Consider the following 18,071-nt stretch of genomic DNA (forward strand, 5'->3'; position numbering starts at 1 on the left):
AGCTGAAAACATCCCTCAGTTTTCCAGTGTCCTTCAAAAGATCTCCATGAAGCACATAGTGTGTTACTGTGTTTATCCACACTGGCAAGAGGAGACACTGATCTTACCCTGCTAGAATGTGTAGAAAACCAATATCCTGTGGTAAAGCTTCAGCCTTATGCTTCTCTTTTAATATAAGCTGTCATTACTGAACCACAGTATTACCCAGATCTGTTTTACATGAGTCCTTGGCAAGACAATGTCAGCTGTACTTAAAAAAACAAGGTCTGCATGTATTGATTCAATGATATTGTAAAGGGTAATGCGTCATCTGGTGTTACTAGAACATCAAACCTGCACATCAGATGCAAGACAACCATCAGCTGCTGGAGGGCTGCGTTACCAGCTAACCCAGAAGGAAAAACAGCATGGGAAATTTCCATGAAAATCCCAGCTCCCAACTTTTAAGTGAGAAATCTATTTCCTCTGTGACCAATCTTGCATCCTCCAAGCTGGAAAGACATCATGGACTTATGCTTCCTTCATGACAGCATCTAGTGCAGACTGGTTGTCCCAGTCTCTCTTGGCTACAGTTGCCTGGTGCCCTCTGGGGCATCCCAGAGCCACTGAATGAAGTGGCTGCTGTCTCCATGCTGCTTCTCTGCAGGAGTCACAGGGGTGCTTCTCACTGGATTTATTTTCTATCTTCTTTTTTCAACAACCAATGGTGAATTTCACTTGAAATAATACTTTGTTCTTTAGTTTACCTGAAGAATGTATCAGAGACAGAAGTCTCTGAAGCAAGATGATAGAGCTGATGGGTAATTCCTTCGTATCCAGGATGTTTCCTGTTTTCCAAAGCATCTGTTTGCATTAATGTTCTTCCAAGCCAAAGTTCTTGCAGCCTCTGCCTCAATTCCTCAGAATGTTATTGAAATAGAAAGCTTTTGTCTCAAATCTTGCCCAGAAAGTCTGTTTACAAGCAAGGTACAGACAAATCCAGGACAATCCGTGAAAGAAAATGTCAAAGCAAGTATATGTACCAGAGATCACACCATCTCTTCATAACCAGACAACTAATCCCCAGTGAATTCCTGAGAACACCTTCAAACAAAGCACATGGGAAACACCCAGCTTTGAGGAGGGTACAGTTTCCCCTATAAACATTGGTTTGGTTCATGTCTCATTCATGCCAAAGCTGGTATTCTGCACACACACATATAAATCCCCACAAAAAAGAAATGTCACATTTTTGGCCAGGTGCCCCAGTGAGATAAATCAGAAATAAAATAGCACTGATGCTAGACATGGAGAAAGATGTGCTACTCCTGTAACACCGTAAAAGCATCTTGGTTAGGAGCTTCATGTGTACCCTGCCCTGGCATCTTTGTGGAAGAATCTCATTTATCCTTACATTCCTGACCTACCCCATTACAGACCTCAGCCTGCTTCTTTTGCAGAGACCTTTTTAAGGGGCTGAGTCAAATTGTCCAGAGATGTCAACAAGTTGTGAGAGGCAGGCTCACACTGGCAGCAATTACCAGAGGGCAATGATCAATGGGGGTCTTTTGTTAGCATTACAGGATCACTATTGACTCAGGAAGGAAGTGCCCCCATGGTTTAGGCTGAGCTGAAATGGACAGGCAGCCTTGCCCTTGGCTGCTCACAAGCCACTAACCTACACTTATCTCATTAATTATTCCTGTCCAAATGGCAGCGATCGTTATGATCCACAATCAGCTGAGGAAGAAGAGGTCACAGCAAACACTGAGGCTCCATTTACCAATCCAAGGCATGCATCCTTTCTCTTATTTGCATCCAGAGTGTTGTACAACACCGCTGCTGTTCCTTTGACAAACAGGTAACAACACATGACAGCCACACCAGCTCTCTGAAAAAAAAAAAAAAAAAAAAAAAAGGTAGAGCTTACATGTTTTTCCACTTATAGAAGTAAAACTACAAGGCACAGTGACCTTGCTAATTGCATAGATGGGGAGGGGGGAATAGTGTTCACATTCCAGTGCACCCAGATTGCCTTGATCCTCACATACTGCTATCCCAAACTATGGCCAGAGCCATCAATTGTTTACAAGGCACTTGATGCACAATCCCATTGCTTCAAAAGTATAGTTTGTGCAAGGGAATTTATAGGAAGAAAATACATTTGACAGGAATAAAAGACATTTGAGGGATGAGGGCTTCTGGATGGAAGGATGGAGTCTCCTATTAAAGTCACCTTGCACTGCTGAGGGATAAATCACTCCCTTGAACATATTGCAGTCTGTTGTAAAGGCAGATGATTAGTATGACTGAGAATGAAACCACACTCTGTTCTTACCCCCCACTGTGTTATTTTTCTCCCTTGCACTGATTTGTTCAAGCCACAGCATTTTAAATCAAGCTCTGATTTAAGAAAGGGGAGAATATACAAAAGGAGCAGTATATTCTGAACACACCCTGCCCTTCAAGCTTATTGCTCCCCAGCCACTTCAGAAAGAGGAAAATCACGAGCCCCTGAGGAAGCCTTACGAATGTGCACTTGCAAAGTGAAGTTTGCCACGTGTACTCAGCTGGGAAGGGAAAAGTCCCCAGCACCTCTGTTCAACACCCTGAGCCCTGAGGGAGAATGCACTGCAGCATTTGGTTGCTGTGCCCCAGTCTATCCTGATAACTAACCAGGGAACAGCAGACAGCCTCAGGAGTTTCAGGACATAAAGAAAGTCCCCCACCAGGAAGCCATTTCCTTCTCCAAAATGCATTTTTCCCTCTCTTTCTTACCTCAGGGGGGATAAAATATGGAAAGAAGGGACTTTCAACATCTGCTCTAGATTTTTATTTTAATTCTACTGATTTTTTTTTCAAGATTGTTATCCAGAGCCTATAGCTTAAGCAGTCTGTATTTTCCTGACAAACAACTGTCAGACTCGGTACTGTCTGTTGAACACAAATGCCATCAGCCCTTGACTGAAGCATTTGCAGTGGGAAAGATCAAGCATTTACAGACTGGGTTTATGCCAGACTCTACTGCACCAAAAGCATCTTACAGTCATTTTCCACAGCCTCGAGAAGTGACTGAGAGATGTAAATGGTTCTTTCCTACAGCAGTCTGCAACAGCAATTGCATGGGAGGTGGCAGAAGGAGACGTGATGAGCTCTGAGGAGCTGCACTGGTTTTCAAACACTCCCCACTCTGTGGCCTCCTAGCAAACAGCATGGAAGCTTAGCAATTGCTACTGTACTGCTACAGCAGTACAAAAATTGGTGCTAAAAACACCACTTGGGGCTGTATTCACCTGCAAAAAGAGATCCCATCTTCAAAAGGCACATAGGGAAATTTACTATTTCCTGCTGGGTCAGGGCTAATGCTGACCAAACCCTCTTACTTCTGTTTAAGATGCCCTTTCTTTTGTTTAGGGCACAAGAGATCAGGGATTTGTTATTCATACTTCTGCAAAGCACTCATGCTCAGCAAGATATGATCCCTCTCCCAGTTATCTTCCAAACACAGACCTCTTCATGGGGTCCATCCCCAAGAGGAAAAAACCTCAAGTCATGCCAGGGAGGGTTTAGATAGTATATTAGGAAAAATTTCTTCACTGAAAGGGTGGTCAAAGATTGGGATAGGCTGCGTAGGAAAGGGGTGGAGTCACCATCCCTGGAAATGCTCAAAAGAATTTAGTGATGGACTTGACAGTGTTGGGTTAATGGTTGAACTCAATGGTCTTACTAGTCTTTCCTAACCTTAATGATTGCTCAATTCTACTATCAGGTAACACCAAAGGGGACAAAGAATGGGAAGCAGGGAGGGCACTTCCCTGAGACTAAGGATGTCTTCTGCCCTCCCAATTGCCATGTTGCCTCATCAAGACTTTTCTCTGCCCATTTCCACAGGCTGTGAGTGCCATCAGTGATCCCAACAAACAGGATAAACAGCCACCACTGCACAGTGCTTCAAACTGAGGGTGGTAAAGGACCAAGTTACATGGACATGTATCTATAGAAATCATTTTAGTACTGACAGGCTGGCTGGAGCAGCCGTGGTGATGGTAGGGTGACCGTGCTTTCTGTCAGGGCAGTCACCATGGCTTGGCCAACTCCTCTACCCCGGCAGAGCAGGGCTGCTGCTGCAGCTGGGCAAGCCACAGCCCCTGCCAAAGCCCTGTCAGCAAGTGGCCACTTCCCCAGGAGTGAGAGCCCAGCCTGGAGGGGCAAAGCTCAGCCGTGCTCCCAAAGCCGTGCTGTGCTACACTCCGCGCACCGCTGAGCCTGTTTACATAAAGCCATTCCTTGTTTTCCTTTCCAGAAAGAGCACTGCCAATCGCCGGAGGCAGATGTGTTTATCAAGAAGTGTATCTCAAAGCCTGACGTGAGATCTGCGGCCTCTGGTGCAGCTGAAAAACTCTGTCAACACCTTGGAGAGAGCAAGCCAGCGGGGCCAGCAGGGGACCAGCCGGGACCGCAGTCCTGCCAAAAGCTACAAGAGGAGCTCAAGCCAAACAAACCTTTTCCATGCCCTCTGTTCAGTATCTAGTGGGGGCGTCCAAACCACAAATCAGCCAGCTCTTACGTGAAAGGAAAAGCCTTTTTTTATTATTATTTTTTAACCTCTCCCCCTCATTTGGAGACCTGCTCTGCCCTTAAACCTGTGAATATATCACTGTATTAGGTCTGAAAGTTTATGTCAGAAGGATGTTGAAGTCTGACCATGCTGAAGATTGCCTGCTCAGGAAACAAAACACCCTTCTAGGGATCGCTGCACTTGATGATCAGCCTGAATAAAAAAATACTGAGGAGCAGAGTAAATCCTTCAAGCAGAGACCTGCCGGGTAGGGAAAGAGGGTGAGTTACGGGTTAAAGAGATTTTTTGTTCATGCTTTCAGACTCTGTCTGCTGCTCCTGCACTGCCACTTCAGGGAGAGCAGTTTCTGGGGGAGCAGAGGGTCACGGAAACCCTTATCACAGGATGGGAGTCACATACAGTTCTTGGGGTGTCATCACAGTCTGCACACCACAATGGGTTCTTCCACCTCCTTTTCCAGGAGCACCAGCTCTGAAAGCAAGAAGGAGAAATACAGGTAATTTGCAGAATTTGCTAATTTTACAGACCCATGGAAGGAAAGAGAAAAAGAAGGAAGATGAGGAAAAGAAATAAAGAAATCCTGCTTTACAGTGAAATGGAGTTCTTCTCAGTTACATGGAAAACATTGCCCATGTCTGTGCAAAATTCCACTAGACTTATTGCTTGTCTGGTAATTGTCAGTCAATTCCATTTGCACTAAACTTCCTAAGGCAGAGAAGTCTTCAAATCACCTCTTTTGTAAATCACTCTTTCTTCTCCTCAACTCTTCTCTCTGGCACCCTCCCCATCCCTCCTCCCTCCTGGGGCTCTGTGACTTGTGCTGGGCAAGGTGCCCAAAGGGGGCTCTGGCAGCTTCCCCGTGGGAGAAGCATAGCTGGCATTCCAGGGGACTCATGTCCTTGAAGCCTTCAAAAATGACAAACAGCTGGAGAAAAAAAGTACACACACACACAAAAATGCCACAACTTTCACAGTTACAAACTTAGGAGAAGATTGGGGTTGTATGTAGACAGGTACAGTCCTGACCCCCCATGCATTTTCAGAAATCCCTGAGGCTGCATTCCAGGATGGGAAAGCTACTTTCTCAATCCCCTTTCATTTGGAGCACCTGAACCTTCCTCTTTGTGCATGTACAATGGAGACACATTCCCCACCACTCCTGGCCCAGAGAGGAAAGCACAGCTCCCCAGTTCATCCATGGACATATGTCCTAAGCCTGGCCACAGTAAGAGTCCTTGGACTATGCTTCTTACACTTAGTGCAGGCAATTGGAAGGTGCTCTTCTCTGAAGCTTTCTGCTGCTGTTTACTTTATAACATGAGTAACTAATGTATGAGTTATGACAACAAGCAAATCCTAATTATTTCTTGCTCATGGGCACATGGAAGAAAGTAGACAGGATGATATCTTGTGACATCTGATATCACCAGTGGGATCTAAATAGGCAATAAAGACATGAAAGAAATATACCTTTTTGTGGACACCTGTGGAAGTGCAAATCATAGTGTTTCTCTTTGTATCCACTGGGCTTGCAGGATTCTCAGCTTTGGGCCACCAAGTTTTCCTTGCCAAGATAAAGGTACAGAGCGTGGGGCTAAACTTGCTCATTTGCAGTACCCTATTCTCAGCATCAGTTTCAAGATGGTTTCCATACTTAGTGTCTCCCCAAACTACCTAAAGCCTCCCTAAGTCTGTGTGGGTGGTTCTGACAGTCTCAGAGAGAACTGTTTCTGAAGTTCAGGCTCATGAGAAAGACAGCTTTCTCCCATAATGCACAGTTTTAGTTATTTTCCAAACCAAAAATCCCAAATGCAGAGTTTTTTACCCTTCTGCTCCCCCTTCCTGCCATTTAAAGCTTTTGCATCAACCACAATACTCATTCTCACATACCTCCAAGACCTGCAGGTTATAATCTTCACACCAAATTAATTTCTGTTTACACTCTCACAGTTGGTCGTGAGAGGGGTTTCCCAAACTCAAAAAGTCAGCATCTGCCTCTTGTATTCTCCATTTCATATCTAGGAAAAATACAGCAACAGGACCATATTATCTAAAAATATATGAAAACTTTTTTCCAGAGTTATTCAGAAGCTACCCAAACACTGTATATTAGGTTCCATGACAGGCTTTATGTTGGCAAACAGATAAGGAGCACAGTGGGACAAATTTCCCAAATCAGCACCATTCCCTTGACTCCATTCACATAGCACAAGTCTGGCCTGAGATACCTAAGACTCGGGCACCATGACCAGGAGTTAAACTAGAGTCTACAATTCCCGTTAGTATTTCCTGTAACAGGAATCTTTGCTGGAACTGCCACATCTTGGTGTTTCCTGAAGTACAAGTAATTTTTGGGTATGTCAGGAAAAAATCCTTCGGGATAGAGTCATGCACATACCTACTCGGGCACACTGGGCACACCTCTGCTGGGAGCCTGGCTTGTTTTTCCAGGTAATGAAACACTGAATGTCTGCTTTTCAGGATGATATTTTATGCATGTAGATGACAGCACAGGCAAAATGTCAGAATAGTCATTTTCTCTGGCTGGTCGACAACGAGGCTTGCGACGTCCAAAGTGAAACATGTTACCCTTTGGAAAGATCACATTCCTGCCAATAGGCAAAACCTTCAAAACTGCTTATCAGCCAGGCCTGGGGTAAGGCCAGAGCACCTCTGGAGCAGAGGCCTTGCTGTGCCCATACATCACATATCTCTGTTATCAGCTCACAGTGCATCCAGCTCACCAAGACCCAGAGGCGGAGGATGAGAAAGCAGCTGAGCTTCTTAGCTGAGTGTTTCCTGTTGCATTTGTTTCTTTGTTTTGAAAAAGAGAAGAAAGAATCTGTCTTGAATGTCATGTATAGAGACTGTGGCTGTGGAACTGCTGCAGTGCTGCCATTCAGCTCCAAGCATCCCCACGCTCAATGGCCTTTTATCCCCCAAGCAGTGACATGACAGGAGCTGCGGTTACCATGTCACCGGCAGCTATTGCAGGCTCAGAGGGATCAGGACCTCCAGCCACAGGTTATGGACTCGATACATAATCACGGAGTCCCCCCAGCTCCATGGTCACTCAGACCTGGCGATGTAACCTTTGGAACGTGTCTGCCCTCTCCAGCACACCGTTTACATCATACAGGATGCACAAAATCTAAACATTTGACCATTTTTTTGTACACTGTTAGAACAAACAATTTAAATTTCAGCTGATTTATTTTGTCTTTAGCGAGCTACAGTTTTGCAAAAGCGCTGTGAAATCACTGACAAAAATGGGATCCCTTTTAGCTGCTCTGGCTCACAAATCATAGTTTAAATGATACAGATTTTTTTTTTGGTTGTGAGAATTGTTTATTCTAGGGTTGAGTTCTTGAGCTTCTCACTCCCTTGCGGTTGGATAAGTCACCTAGTGGTGGTCCCCAAGCAGAGCTTATATGAGCAGGTTCCTGGTGGAAGTGCCAACAGAAAGCAACTGGGCAAATTTGCCTTTTGCAGCCATTTGAGGCCTCAAAACCCCATTACATGAGCGATGCTGAGAACTAAAAGAAGCATCAAGCTGGACAGAGTGGAATGGTTAGAAAATTAAAATGAAAATTCACAGAAAATACATTCCACTGTGTATCCAGCTCCAGTTTGCGTATCTATTGCCTGCTTTGTGTTCAAAGCTCTCTCCTGAATTAAATGCACATGTTTTCCCAGGATTTCATAAGACTCCACAGTTGCATTTAGACAACAGGAAGACTGCTCTCAGCTTTTCCAGCATTGTCTTACTGTTTTCTGTGAGGGAAGCAATGTGAAAATCTTCCCAAAACAGCTGTAACGACTTCAAAAAATTGCCTTGGTATTTTTCAAGCCGTAGAAATATTTTGGGGGTGTTTGTCTTGTTTTGTTTTGTTTTGTTTTTTAAGGTATTAGCTCCCTTGCTAAGGGTAGAAGTATCGAAGCACGGGTTCGGAAAACATTGCACGTTTTTTTCCTTATGGGAATGTGTCTTCTTCTAACCCGAATTTTCACCAGTTTTCCCACCGTATTAAAAAAACCCACTGCTTCGGCGGAAAGCCGCCCGGGAGCCTCGCAGGGCGAAGGAAAACCGCTGGAAACGGGGCCGCTCCCCGGTGTCTGGTGCCCTCCGGTGGCTGCGCACCGACGGCTCCTATTTTCACACGTATCTACATATATATGTAGGTATAAACGTGTGCACATATATACATACACACATATAGGTGTATAGATGTGCATACGCACGTATAGGGACGTGTGTGTACGTGTATTTATATGTGTGTGTATATATATGTGTATATGTATATATAGATGTATGCATAAAAAGCATCGTGTGTCTCCTAACTAGAAATTCCCCCTCGACCCCAAACCGTCCCTGCACTTTTGGCTTTGGGAATGCAATTCATAAGATTTGGGGACACCATTTAATGACACTGAATGCATAATACTCCCTAAATGAGAGCAAAAAAGGTAACGCCTCATAGCAGAGAGACTCAAGCAGACTCCCAAGGCAAACAAACACCTCTGTGTGGAAGGAAATAATCTGTGACACAGCAGTAAAATGAGGGGGGGAGAGTGAATGGTGGGGTTTTAAACTCTTATTTTTCCTTTTTTTTTCTATTTTTGTCGATTGCTGGGTTGCTTTGTTGTTTGTTTTACACCCCAGCCCCCCCCGTACTTCCCCAGGGAATCACTTTCCCTGGTGGAGCTTGCAGACGTGACACTGTGGGAAAGATGCCGAGCTGTACTTTGTGCTGCTTTGTTGCCCCCAGCACGAATCTGGCTCTTTTCCGGCCAGCATTCCTCTGCAGTGCTTTAATTCATGGAAAGGAGAAAGCCAAGGGTTTAGGGGGGGAAGGTTTTAGGGTTTCACCAGGGCAGACAGCCCATGCTATAGAAACAAACAAACTATGCAGTGAAAGCATTTTAAAGTCACAATTCTCTGACTCTGTACGAAAGCAAAACAGACTAGAAAACCACAGGCTCTGTATTCAAAACCCTCGGGGTGCAAAGTGCCCTGAATAAAACCGAAAGAAATGGTTGTCCAAGAACAGGCCAGGAAGGCGGTGGGATCCTGAAGAAAGACTGGGAGAGGACTGGGGACAGAGGATTAGTAAGAGGAGGGGAGAAAATGAGTGGGGGGGCGGCAGTTCAGCAGTGACCCTATAACGAGCTCATCAGCAAACACATCCATTTCACCACAGGGCATGCTGAGCTCCCAGTGCGGTTCCTGGGAATGACCACTGCACTGGGAAAAGCGGGGAGGGGGGACCAATTTTGCGCAGGGTCAATTATTTCCGATTATTTGGAGATGGGAGAGGAGATTCTTTCCAAGGCCGGTGGGTAATCAGACTTGTGCAATGAAGTGTAGCGTTTGTTTCTCCTCGTTACCATAGCAGATCTATCCCCTCGGCTGTGCAACCATCTCTATTTCCCCGAGCCCTCCCCAGCTCAAGGCCCCTTTCACTTCTCACCAAACTACGCAGTCATGTCTTGAGGGAGTGAATTACAGCGAGCTATTCCCTAAGGAAACTTCCTTATTTAGAGAGAAACCACAAGCCAGGGAGACCTGGGAGTGGAGAAGGAGAAAAAGAGATCAGGCTTGTTTAGAAGCAGCAGCTAAACAGCTGGGAGATCTTTCAGTTGGTTTATATTTCTAACTCTGTTTGGGTCTTGCTTTACAACCTCGAATGAAAACAAATCAGGATTGTTTCCTCCTTCTTGGAATGTCTGTTTAGGGTTTTAAGGGTGGAACAAGGAGGGGGAGAGGGGGAACAACTCCACATGGGCTCTCAGGAATCACCATTTTCCCAATGCCTGCAGCCTCTTTCTCCCCCTGCTAACCTCTCCGCACACATGCAGCCTCACGCTCTTCCAGCCACACAATACAGAGACATTTGTAAAAGTGCTTTGTTAAAAAAGGTGGCTTTTCACCGTTCTCTTGGAAAAGGGAAGTGTTTTTCCTCTGTTAGGTCGCTTCAGAATAAACTGTCCTGGAGCATCACACTGATTTCAATTTTTTTTTTTCAAGTCACAAAAGCAGAATATCTTTCTCTCTCACACTCCACTCCCCACCCCCGGAAAGGGAAAAGAAAAGAAAAGAAAAGAAAAGAAAAGAAAAGAAAAGAAAAGAAAAGAAAAGAAAAGAAAAGAAAAGAAAAGAAAAGAAAAGAAAAGAAAAGAAAAGAAAAGAAAAGAAAAGAAAAGAAAAGAAAAGAAAAGAAAAGAAAAGAAAAATCCTTTTGTTGCTCCATACAAATATCACATGTGATTCTTTCATAGGATTATTCCTAAATGCCGAGTTCTGAATTCAAGAGCTTTCCCACATACACAAGCATTTGTGAGCTGTCGCAGCCCAGCTCCAAGGGGCTCACACCGGCAAAACATGTCCTTTCTACCCCGGCGTTACTGCCACGCCGGGCAGACGCATAGCGTGATCTTTCTTGGCCCATTAAAAGTTGTTTAAATTACACACTGTACGCAGTGGCCTCAAAGTGTAAGCCGAACCGAAGGGGCTGCGGGCTGCCCTGGAGACAAGCAGGCAAACCCCGCGAAAGCGGGATGGGAAGAGGAGCAGGACCCGGAGGAAGGCGGCTGCAGGCGGCCGCGGGAGCTCGGCGGGCAGCCCTGCCTCGGGGACGGGGCTTGTGTGACAGTCCCGGACGAGGAGATGGAAGCAGCTCCAGGGAGCTCCTCGGCTCGGGGAAGTTATTTTTTACACTTAAAACTACACGTATAAAATGGAAACGCGCCCCCGTGCCAGAGTGTGTATGTGTGTATTTGCGGACACTCGGATCACACCCGCACACCCGCACGGGAGCCGGGCGCGCTGGGATGCTCTCCACGGCGGAGGGCTGCGGGACAGCTCGGGCCGGACCCGCTCTCTGACCGCACGGGAGCTGACGGGGATGGCCCGACCCGGGGCTGCCTGTTTGGCGTGGGGCCGTGCTCCGGGCGGTGCCCCGATCCCGCAGCCCCCGGCGCGGACCCCGAGCATCCCCACAGCCGGCTCCGGCAGCGGCGGCTCCGGCGTGAGCCGCTCCGCAGCTGCCGCTGAGCCAGCCCGCAAAGCGCCTCCGTCCCGTCCGGTCTCTTCCCGGACTAATGAACTTTAATCATAAATGCCACTTCCCCTGGCCGAGGGTAGGAAATTCGCTCTACACAGAATTCGGGGTGGGAATGACAGTGAAACTCCCGAGTGACAGTGGATTTTGTTTCCGATCTTATTTTATTTTTTTTTTCCCCTGGGCAGACGTGGACAAGTGCTATAACTCACAAAGCACAAAGTCAAGCGGCTCAGGAGGCTGCACCCCCGGGGGTATGTCCTGCTTGCCCAGCACTGCTCGGTACAGCCCCACGGCAATGGCTCTGTACAGCCCCATGGCAGTGGCTCGGTGCAGCTCCATGGCAATGGCTCGGTCCAGCCCCACGGCAGTGACTGTACAGCCCCATGGCAGTGGCTCTGTACAGCCCCACGGCAATGGCTCTGTACAGCCCCACGGCAGTGGCTGGGTCCAGCCCCACGGCAATGGCTCGGTACAGCCCCACGGCAGTGGCTCTGTACAGCCCCATGGCAATGGCTCTGTACAGCCCCACGGCAATGGCTCTGTACAGCCCCATGGCAGTGACTGTACAGCCCCATGGCAATGGCTCGGTACAGCCCCACGGCAGTGGCTCTGTACAGCCCCACGGCAATGTCTCGGTCCAGCCCCACGGCAATGGCTCTGTACAGCCCCACGGCAATGTCTCGGTGCAGCCCCACGGCAGCGGCTCGGTGCAGCCCCATGGCAATGGCTCGGTCCAGCCCCACGGCAATGGCTCTGTCCAGCCCCACGGCAATGTCTCGGTCCAGCCCCATGGCAGTGACTGTGCAGCCCCACGGCAGCGGCTCGGTGCAGCCCCATGGCAGTGACTGTGCAGCCCCACGGCAGCGGCTCGGTGTCCCCGGTTCCCGCCGGGCCCGGCTGCAGCGCCCCGCGCGACCACGGGGTGGCGCCCGCCGCCTCCGCGCCCCCCCCCCCCCGCGCCCCCGTGATTTGCATACGCGCTGTAGATTGGTCGGCGTTCTCATATACGTCATCTCTGACGCCAGAGCGTCCCGGCCAATGGCTCTCCAGGAGCTCCGCCATTGGCTACCTGTGGGGATGTCAATCAGAGCTAATTTGCATGCGGGCGCGCTCCCGCCGTGGGAGCGGAAGCGGGCGGGGCGCGGCGGTCACGCGGAGCTGCACGTCACAGCCGTACGTCACAGCGTACGTCAGAGCCGTGGCGCGCGCGGTGGCGCCGCCCCGCGGTCCCGGCGGCCCGTGAGGGCGAGGGCGGTGTGTGCGCGAGCGCCGCTCCGAGCGGACAGCCCGCGCGGGACACGCGTGTGCCCGGGCCCGTGGCCTGTGTTGTTGTGCCGGCTGCACCCCCGGCAGCGGGAGGCAGAGGCCGAGCCGCGGGTGCCCCTCCGCCGGTCCGCTCGCACGGCACGTTCCCCGGCGCGTCCCCGCGGGACGGGAGTCGGGCGCGGGGGAGCCCCGGGTCGCGCTCGAGGGAGAGCAGCTCCCCGCGGTGCGGGGAGAACGCGGCGGGGCGAAGGCGGCCCCCGCGCCCGCCCCGCTCCCCGGAGCCCTGGCCACGCGTCCCGCGTCACCGACGGGCGCCGCACGCCGCCCCGCCGCGGCACCGGGGGCGCGGGCCGGGAGCGCGCTCGGAGCGGGGAGCTGCGCGCCGCGGGAGCCAGCGCTGCGCGGGTCCCGCGGGGCGGACGGGCACGCACGGAAGGGAGCAGCCAGCCGGGCTCCCCGCCCCGTCCCATCCCAACGCGCCCCGGCATTCTGGGGGTCAGGAATGAGAGCGGGCGCTCCGCAAGCGCTGCGGCGCGGCCGGGCCCCCCCGGGGATGGCGTACGGCGCGGCCGGCTTCGGCTCCTTAGGCGTGCTTGCAGAAAACACACAAAACAAAACAAAAACAGCCCCGGGCGCCTCCCGAGTCTCTCCCCTCCTCATTGAGGAACAGAGGCCGGAGCAGCCCCGAGACGGCCGGGTGACGTCACGGGGCGGGGCCGTGACGTCACGGCTGGCGGTACCGGGGGCGGGAGCCGCCGTCCCCCCGCGGCAGCACCGGGACCGCCGCCGCCGCCAGGTGCTGGATTTCCGCCGCGGGGGCAAATTGATGCTTTAATTGCCGAAGCGGCTCTATTTTCTCCCCTCTTTTTACTTTTTTTTTTTTTTTTTTTCTTCCCCCTCCCTTTTTCCTCGCAAATAAAGTAAACACAAGAGGGCGTTTCGAGCCTTTGATCCCGGCTCTGTACAGTAAGGAAAACAAACCGTGAACTTCAAAAGGAACGGAGCTTTTCTGGGGTTAATTTCGCTTCCTAAACGGCTGAACACGGCAATAAATCATAGCTTCCCTCCCCTCCAGGAAAGCGCTAATCGGAGGAATATGTCCCAAAAGCAGCCTTCACCATCGGCAGCCTCAGGGCTGTGATCTGACGGATCAAACTTCACGCGGGAGATATTATAAATCAACAGCTTTCATAAATCTCTGCAGGCGACAGCGCCGCGGGCCGGGGCGTGGGCGGGAGAAAGGGAGTGCCCAGCGGTAATGTGGGTACCGTGAAAATTCACTTCCTCGCAAGAATTGCACTAAGTAAACCTAACACCGAAATGTTGTCTGGCAATCTGTCTTGAAAAGGTTACAGCGTGTTAAAGATTTGGAAAGCTCCATAAAGCAGTAAAGATTATGAAGTACAGCTTAAAGGTTTATCAAATGACTTCCCGTGCCGGGACATTTAAACCGAAGGCAAAACCTGAAGCCTGTGATCTTTGCAGTCTGAGCCCATAAACGTGTTTGAGGAGGGATTCTGGTTTCTGCCGCTTTTTAGTATTGCTTCTCTAACACGTAATTGAAATCCACTTTTCAGCAGCCGATATCTGGTAGTAAAACTGAAATACCAGGCAATTAGCCGCGGTGCTTTAAAACCGCGTCGGGGTGCATGCAGTCCGAGGGGCCATATACCCAAAATGAGGGAGAGAACCTGCGGCTGCAGAGTGGGGAAACCATCCTTAAACACTTTTGTCTCGACTCTGGGAGCAAGGGGGAGCGTGTGTTGGAAAGGGCGTGGAGGAGAAAGGGGCACAGCAGCCCGAGCAGGACTGGTTTAGGGTAGGGAAGCGGGGGCGACCAGCGCGGTGCCGGGAGCGGCGGAGGCGCCTCCGGGCTCTTCCCTCGCTGGTTTCCGTTCCCTCCGTTCCCTGCACACGCACACAGCGGCTCTGAATCACACGGTGTTTTTTAAGGGGGCTCTTTGATCTGGCCAAGTGTCAGAGCCCCGAAAGCCGGGACTCAAATAACACGTCGTTACGGCAAACAAATTTCTGCAGTCAGCTTTATGGCTTTATTGTCTGTGGCACGAATAAACTCGGGGAATTAGCAGGTTAGGGGGGAAAAAAGTAAAAAGTTCTCCTATAATAAAATACACATCTGTTTCCAGGGAAAATATGGTAAAAAACACACACAGAGTCAAAACCTGGCTTAGTCGCCACTGGCTGTATGGATAGGGAAAAGTACCATCTGTCATTTCTTAAGTGGCTCTTATGTGGATATTTACATTTTCAATAGGCGTTTTAATCACTCGTTTTATATTTAGTGTTGACTGCATTTTGCAATACGCACATAAAAAGAAAAGAATAGCAAGCTCAGTGTGTGTATACAATCATATCAATTCCCTTTCCGTGAACAAGCAGGCGCGCTTAAAGCATAGACTACCATAAAATTTATATGGGGTAGATTTTTATGGGCTTGTGTATTAATAGTCTCTAATAAAATAAAGTTTACTCTGTGTGTGTGTGTGGTTTGCGTGCATATGGCTACGCTCACCGTCCAGTTCTCAGTGTGCTGGATAACCTGCGCAGGAATTATTAAAGGGGGTACATACATACACCCATTAACACATAGTGATAAATCAGTGAGCGTCTGGGTTTGCCTGCGCGCATACCGAGATCTAATTTCCGAGCTGGGAGAACAATATATCATCTCCGATATTTCAACAAGTGGGGGTTTTGTGTGTCTTAGATATTTTGTGAGCCAGACTACGCAACCGGAAATAATGGATTTTCTATGAGATATTAAAGAAAAATCCATCATCTTTTTTTTTTTTTTTTTTTTTTTCTCCTTGGAAAGCCGTTTAAGTTTGGGAAATAAAATCCCAGAGATTTGCGAGGATATTAAATCGTTTCGTTCCATCTTTGCACACACGCGTGTGTGATGCACACACGCACCCTTCCACACGCACCCACGTGCTGCCCTTTTTGTAAGGATTCCCTCCAAAAGCATGAAAGGACACCAGTGGGTGTTAAACGATGCGATTTAGGAGTTTTCCATCCACAGGTTTAGTTTTTCCCTAGGTATCGCGCTCACACGTACTTTGTTTGTGTTTTATAGATAAATATTTTATACGTCTTTATACAATGTGTATGTATATGTGTGTACTAATGTGTATACATTAGCATGAAATGTAGATTAATTAGGTGAGCCTCGGCTCCGGGGGACCCTGGCAGAGTCCCCCAGGGGCGTTCTGCGGGGACAATGGGAATTCCCGCCCGGTTCCGCGGCGCAGAGGGGCGATGCGGTGAAGGCAGTAAGAGCAGGAGGGGTTGCGAAGGGAAGCACCCCGGCACGGGCGGCGGGGATCGCCCGGGCTTTATTCCCTGCCATAGCTCACGTCTTCCCGGCCCTTTAATAAATCCAAATATTTACCCTCGAGAGAAACGCTTTATGCGGCTGCATGAGGGCCGGTAACCTTTGACAGGAGCCGTCACAAAACACTCCTCCGTAATGGACCACAGTGCGCGTACATCTAATTTATTGTGCTAAAAGTTATTGCAGGGGCTGCGGGAGGGGGTCTCGCACTACAAATAAGCGTTTTGCCACTGAGCGGAAAACACCGCCCCTGGGTCAGCCGGGCAAAGCCACAGGGTATCCGATTCGCCCCATCATCCACCCCGTGTGATGCCGCTTTCATGCTTTTTGGGGGAAAAAAGAACACAACAAAAAAACCCGCGCCGGATACTGCAACGCGATCCCCGCCACTGCGGCGGGCAGTGCGCTTCCCGCGTATGGGATAAAGCGGGCCCTTGAAACGAAGGGAAGGAAATCGCGCCCGCTTTAACGGGGAGGAGCGGGAAAACCCCTCAGCCCCGCGGCCAGCGGCGGTGCGGGACCCCGGGATTCCGGGCTTGGACCGGCCGCGGTGCGGATGGAGACCCGGCCGGGATGTGGGAGCAGCCCGGGAGCCTGTTAAACGCGGCGGCCGGTGCGGGCTAATAACGGGGGACACTTCCAGCGGCAGCAGCACCCGTGGGGGAGCGGGAGGAAGCCCGATGGGATATTACCCTGTTTGTTTTCCCTTTGATCCGTAGGAAATAGGTCCTGCACTGCGTGACCCATTAAACTAATAAGATTATAAAGATCAGCGAGAGGGGCTGGGGCCGCTAATGGTTCCCATCTGGGCCAGGTTTCGGCGTTATTAAAAACGGCGAGGCAGCGGGCTTGGGTTACAGAGCCGAGGTGAAAGCGGAGAGCCGGGACCACCCATCGCCCCAATTAGCGCGGCGGGCGGAAGGGCCCGCGGGGCCGGCGCGCCATGAGCCCCGGCGGGCCCCGCCCCTCATGCATATGCAACAGCGCCGCCTCTATGCAAATCAGCGCCCGGGCGGAGCGCAGCGCGGGCGGGAGGCGGAGACGGGCCCTGATTTCAATAGCACCGCCCGGGGCGTGACGTATGAGGGACCGCCTCCAATGAGGGCGGCCGCCGGCTCGGGTTGCGCTGGGGCGTGCGCCCCGCCCTCCCCGCCTCCCCAGGGCACGCCCTCCTCGCGTGCAGTGCAGCCAATAGCAGCGCTGGATGCAAATATATAGGGGGCGGTGCGCGCGCGGAGCCTGCGGATTGGACGCGCATCGCCGGCGGCGGGGGACCCCCCCCTCGGAGGGGCGGGCGCGTCCCGCGATTGGCCGGCGGTGCGGGCGGGGCGCGTGACGCCGGCGGGCGGAGATCGGGGCGGGGCGGGGCCCGCGCTCCTCCCGCCGCCCCCCGGCCCTGCCCGCCCGGGGACCGCCCAGAGACCGCCCCTCATGCCGTGTGCCCGCCCGGGGACCGCCCAGAGACCGCCCCTCATGCCGTGTGCCCGCCCAGAGACCGCCCCTCGTGCCGTGTGCCCGCCCGGGGACCGCCCAGAGACCGCCCCTCATGTCGTGTGCCCGCCCGGGGACCGCCCCTCATGCCGTGTGCCCGCCCGGGGACCGCCCCTCATGCCGTGTGCCCGCCCGCAGACCGCCCCTCATGCCGTGTGCCCGCCCGGGGACCGCCCCTCGTGCCGTGTGCCCGCCCGGGGACCGCCCAGAGACCGCCCCTCATGCCGTGTGCCCGCCCAGAGACCGCCCCTCATGCCGTGTGCCCGCCCGGGGACCGCCCAGAGACCGCCCCTCATGCCGTGTGCCCGCCCAGACACCGCCCCTCATGTCGTGTGCC

Source organism: Passer domesticus, chromosome 1, assembly GCF_036417665.1.
Source record: "Passer domesticus isolate bPasDom1 chromosome 1, bPasDom1.hap1, whole genome shotgun sequence".
In the NCBI taxonomy this organism is placed as follows: domain Eukaryota; kingdom Metazoa; phylum Chordata; class Aves; order Passeriformes; family Passeridae; genus Passer; species Passer domesticus.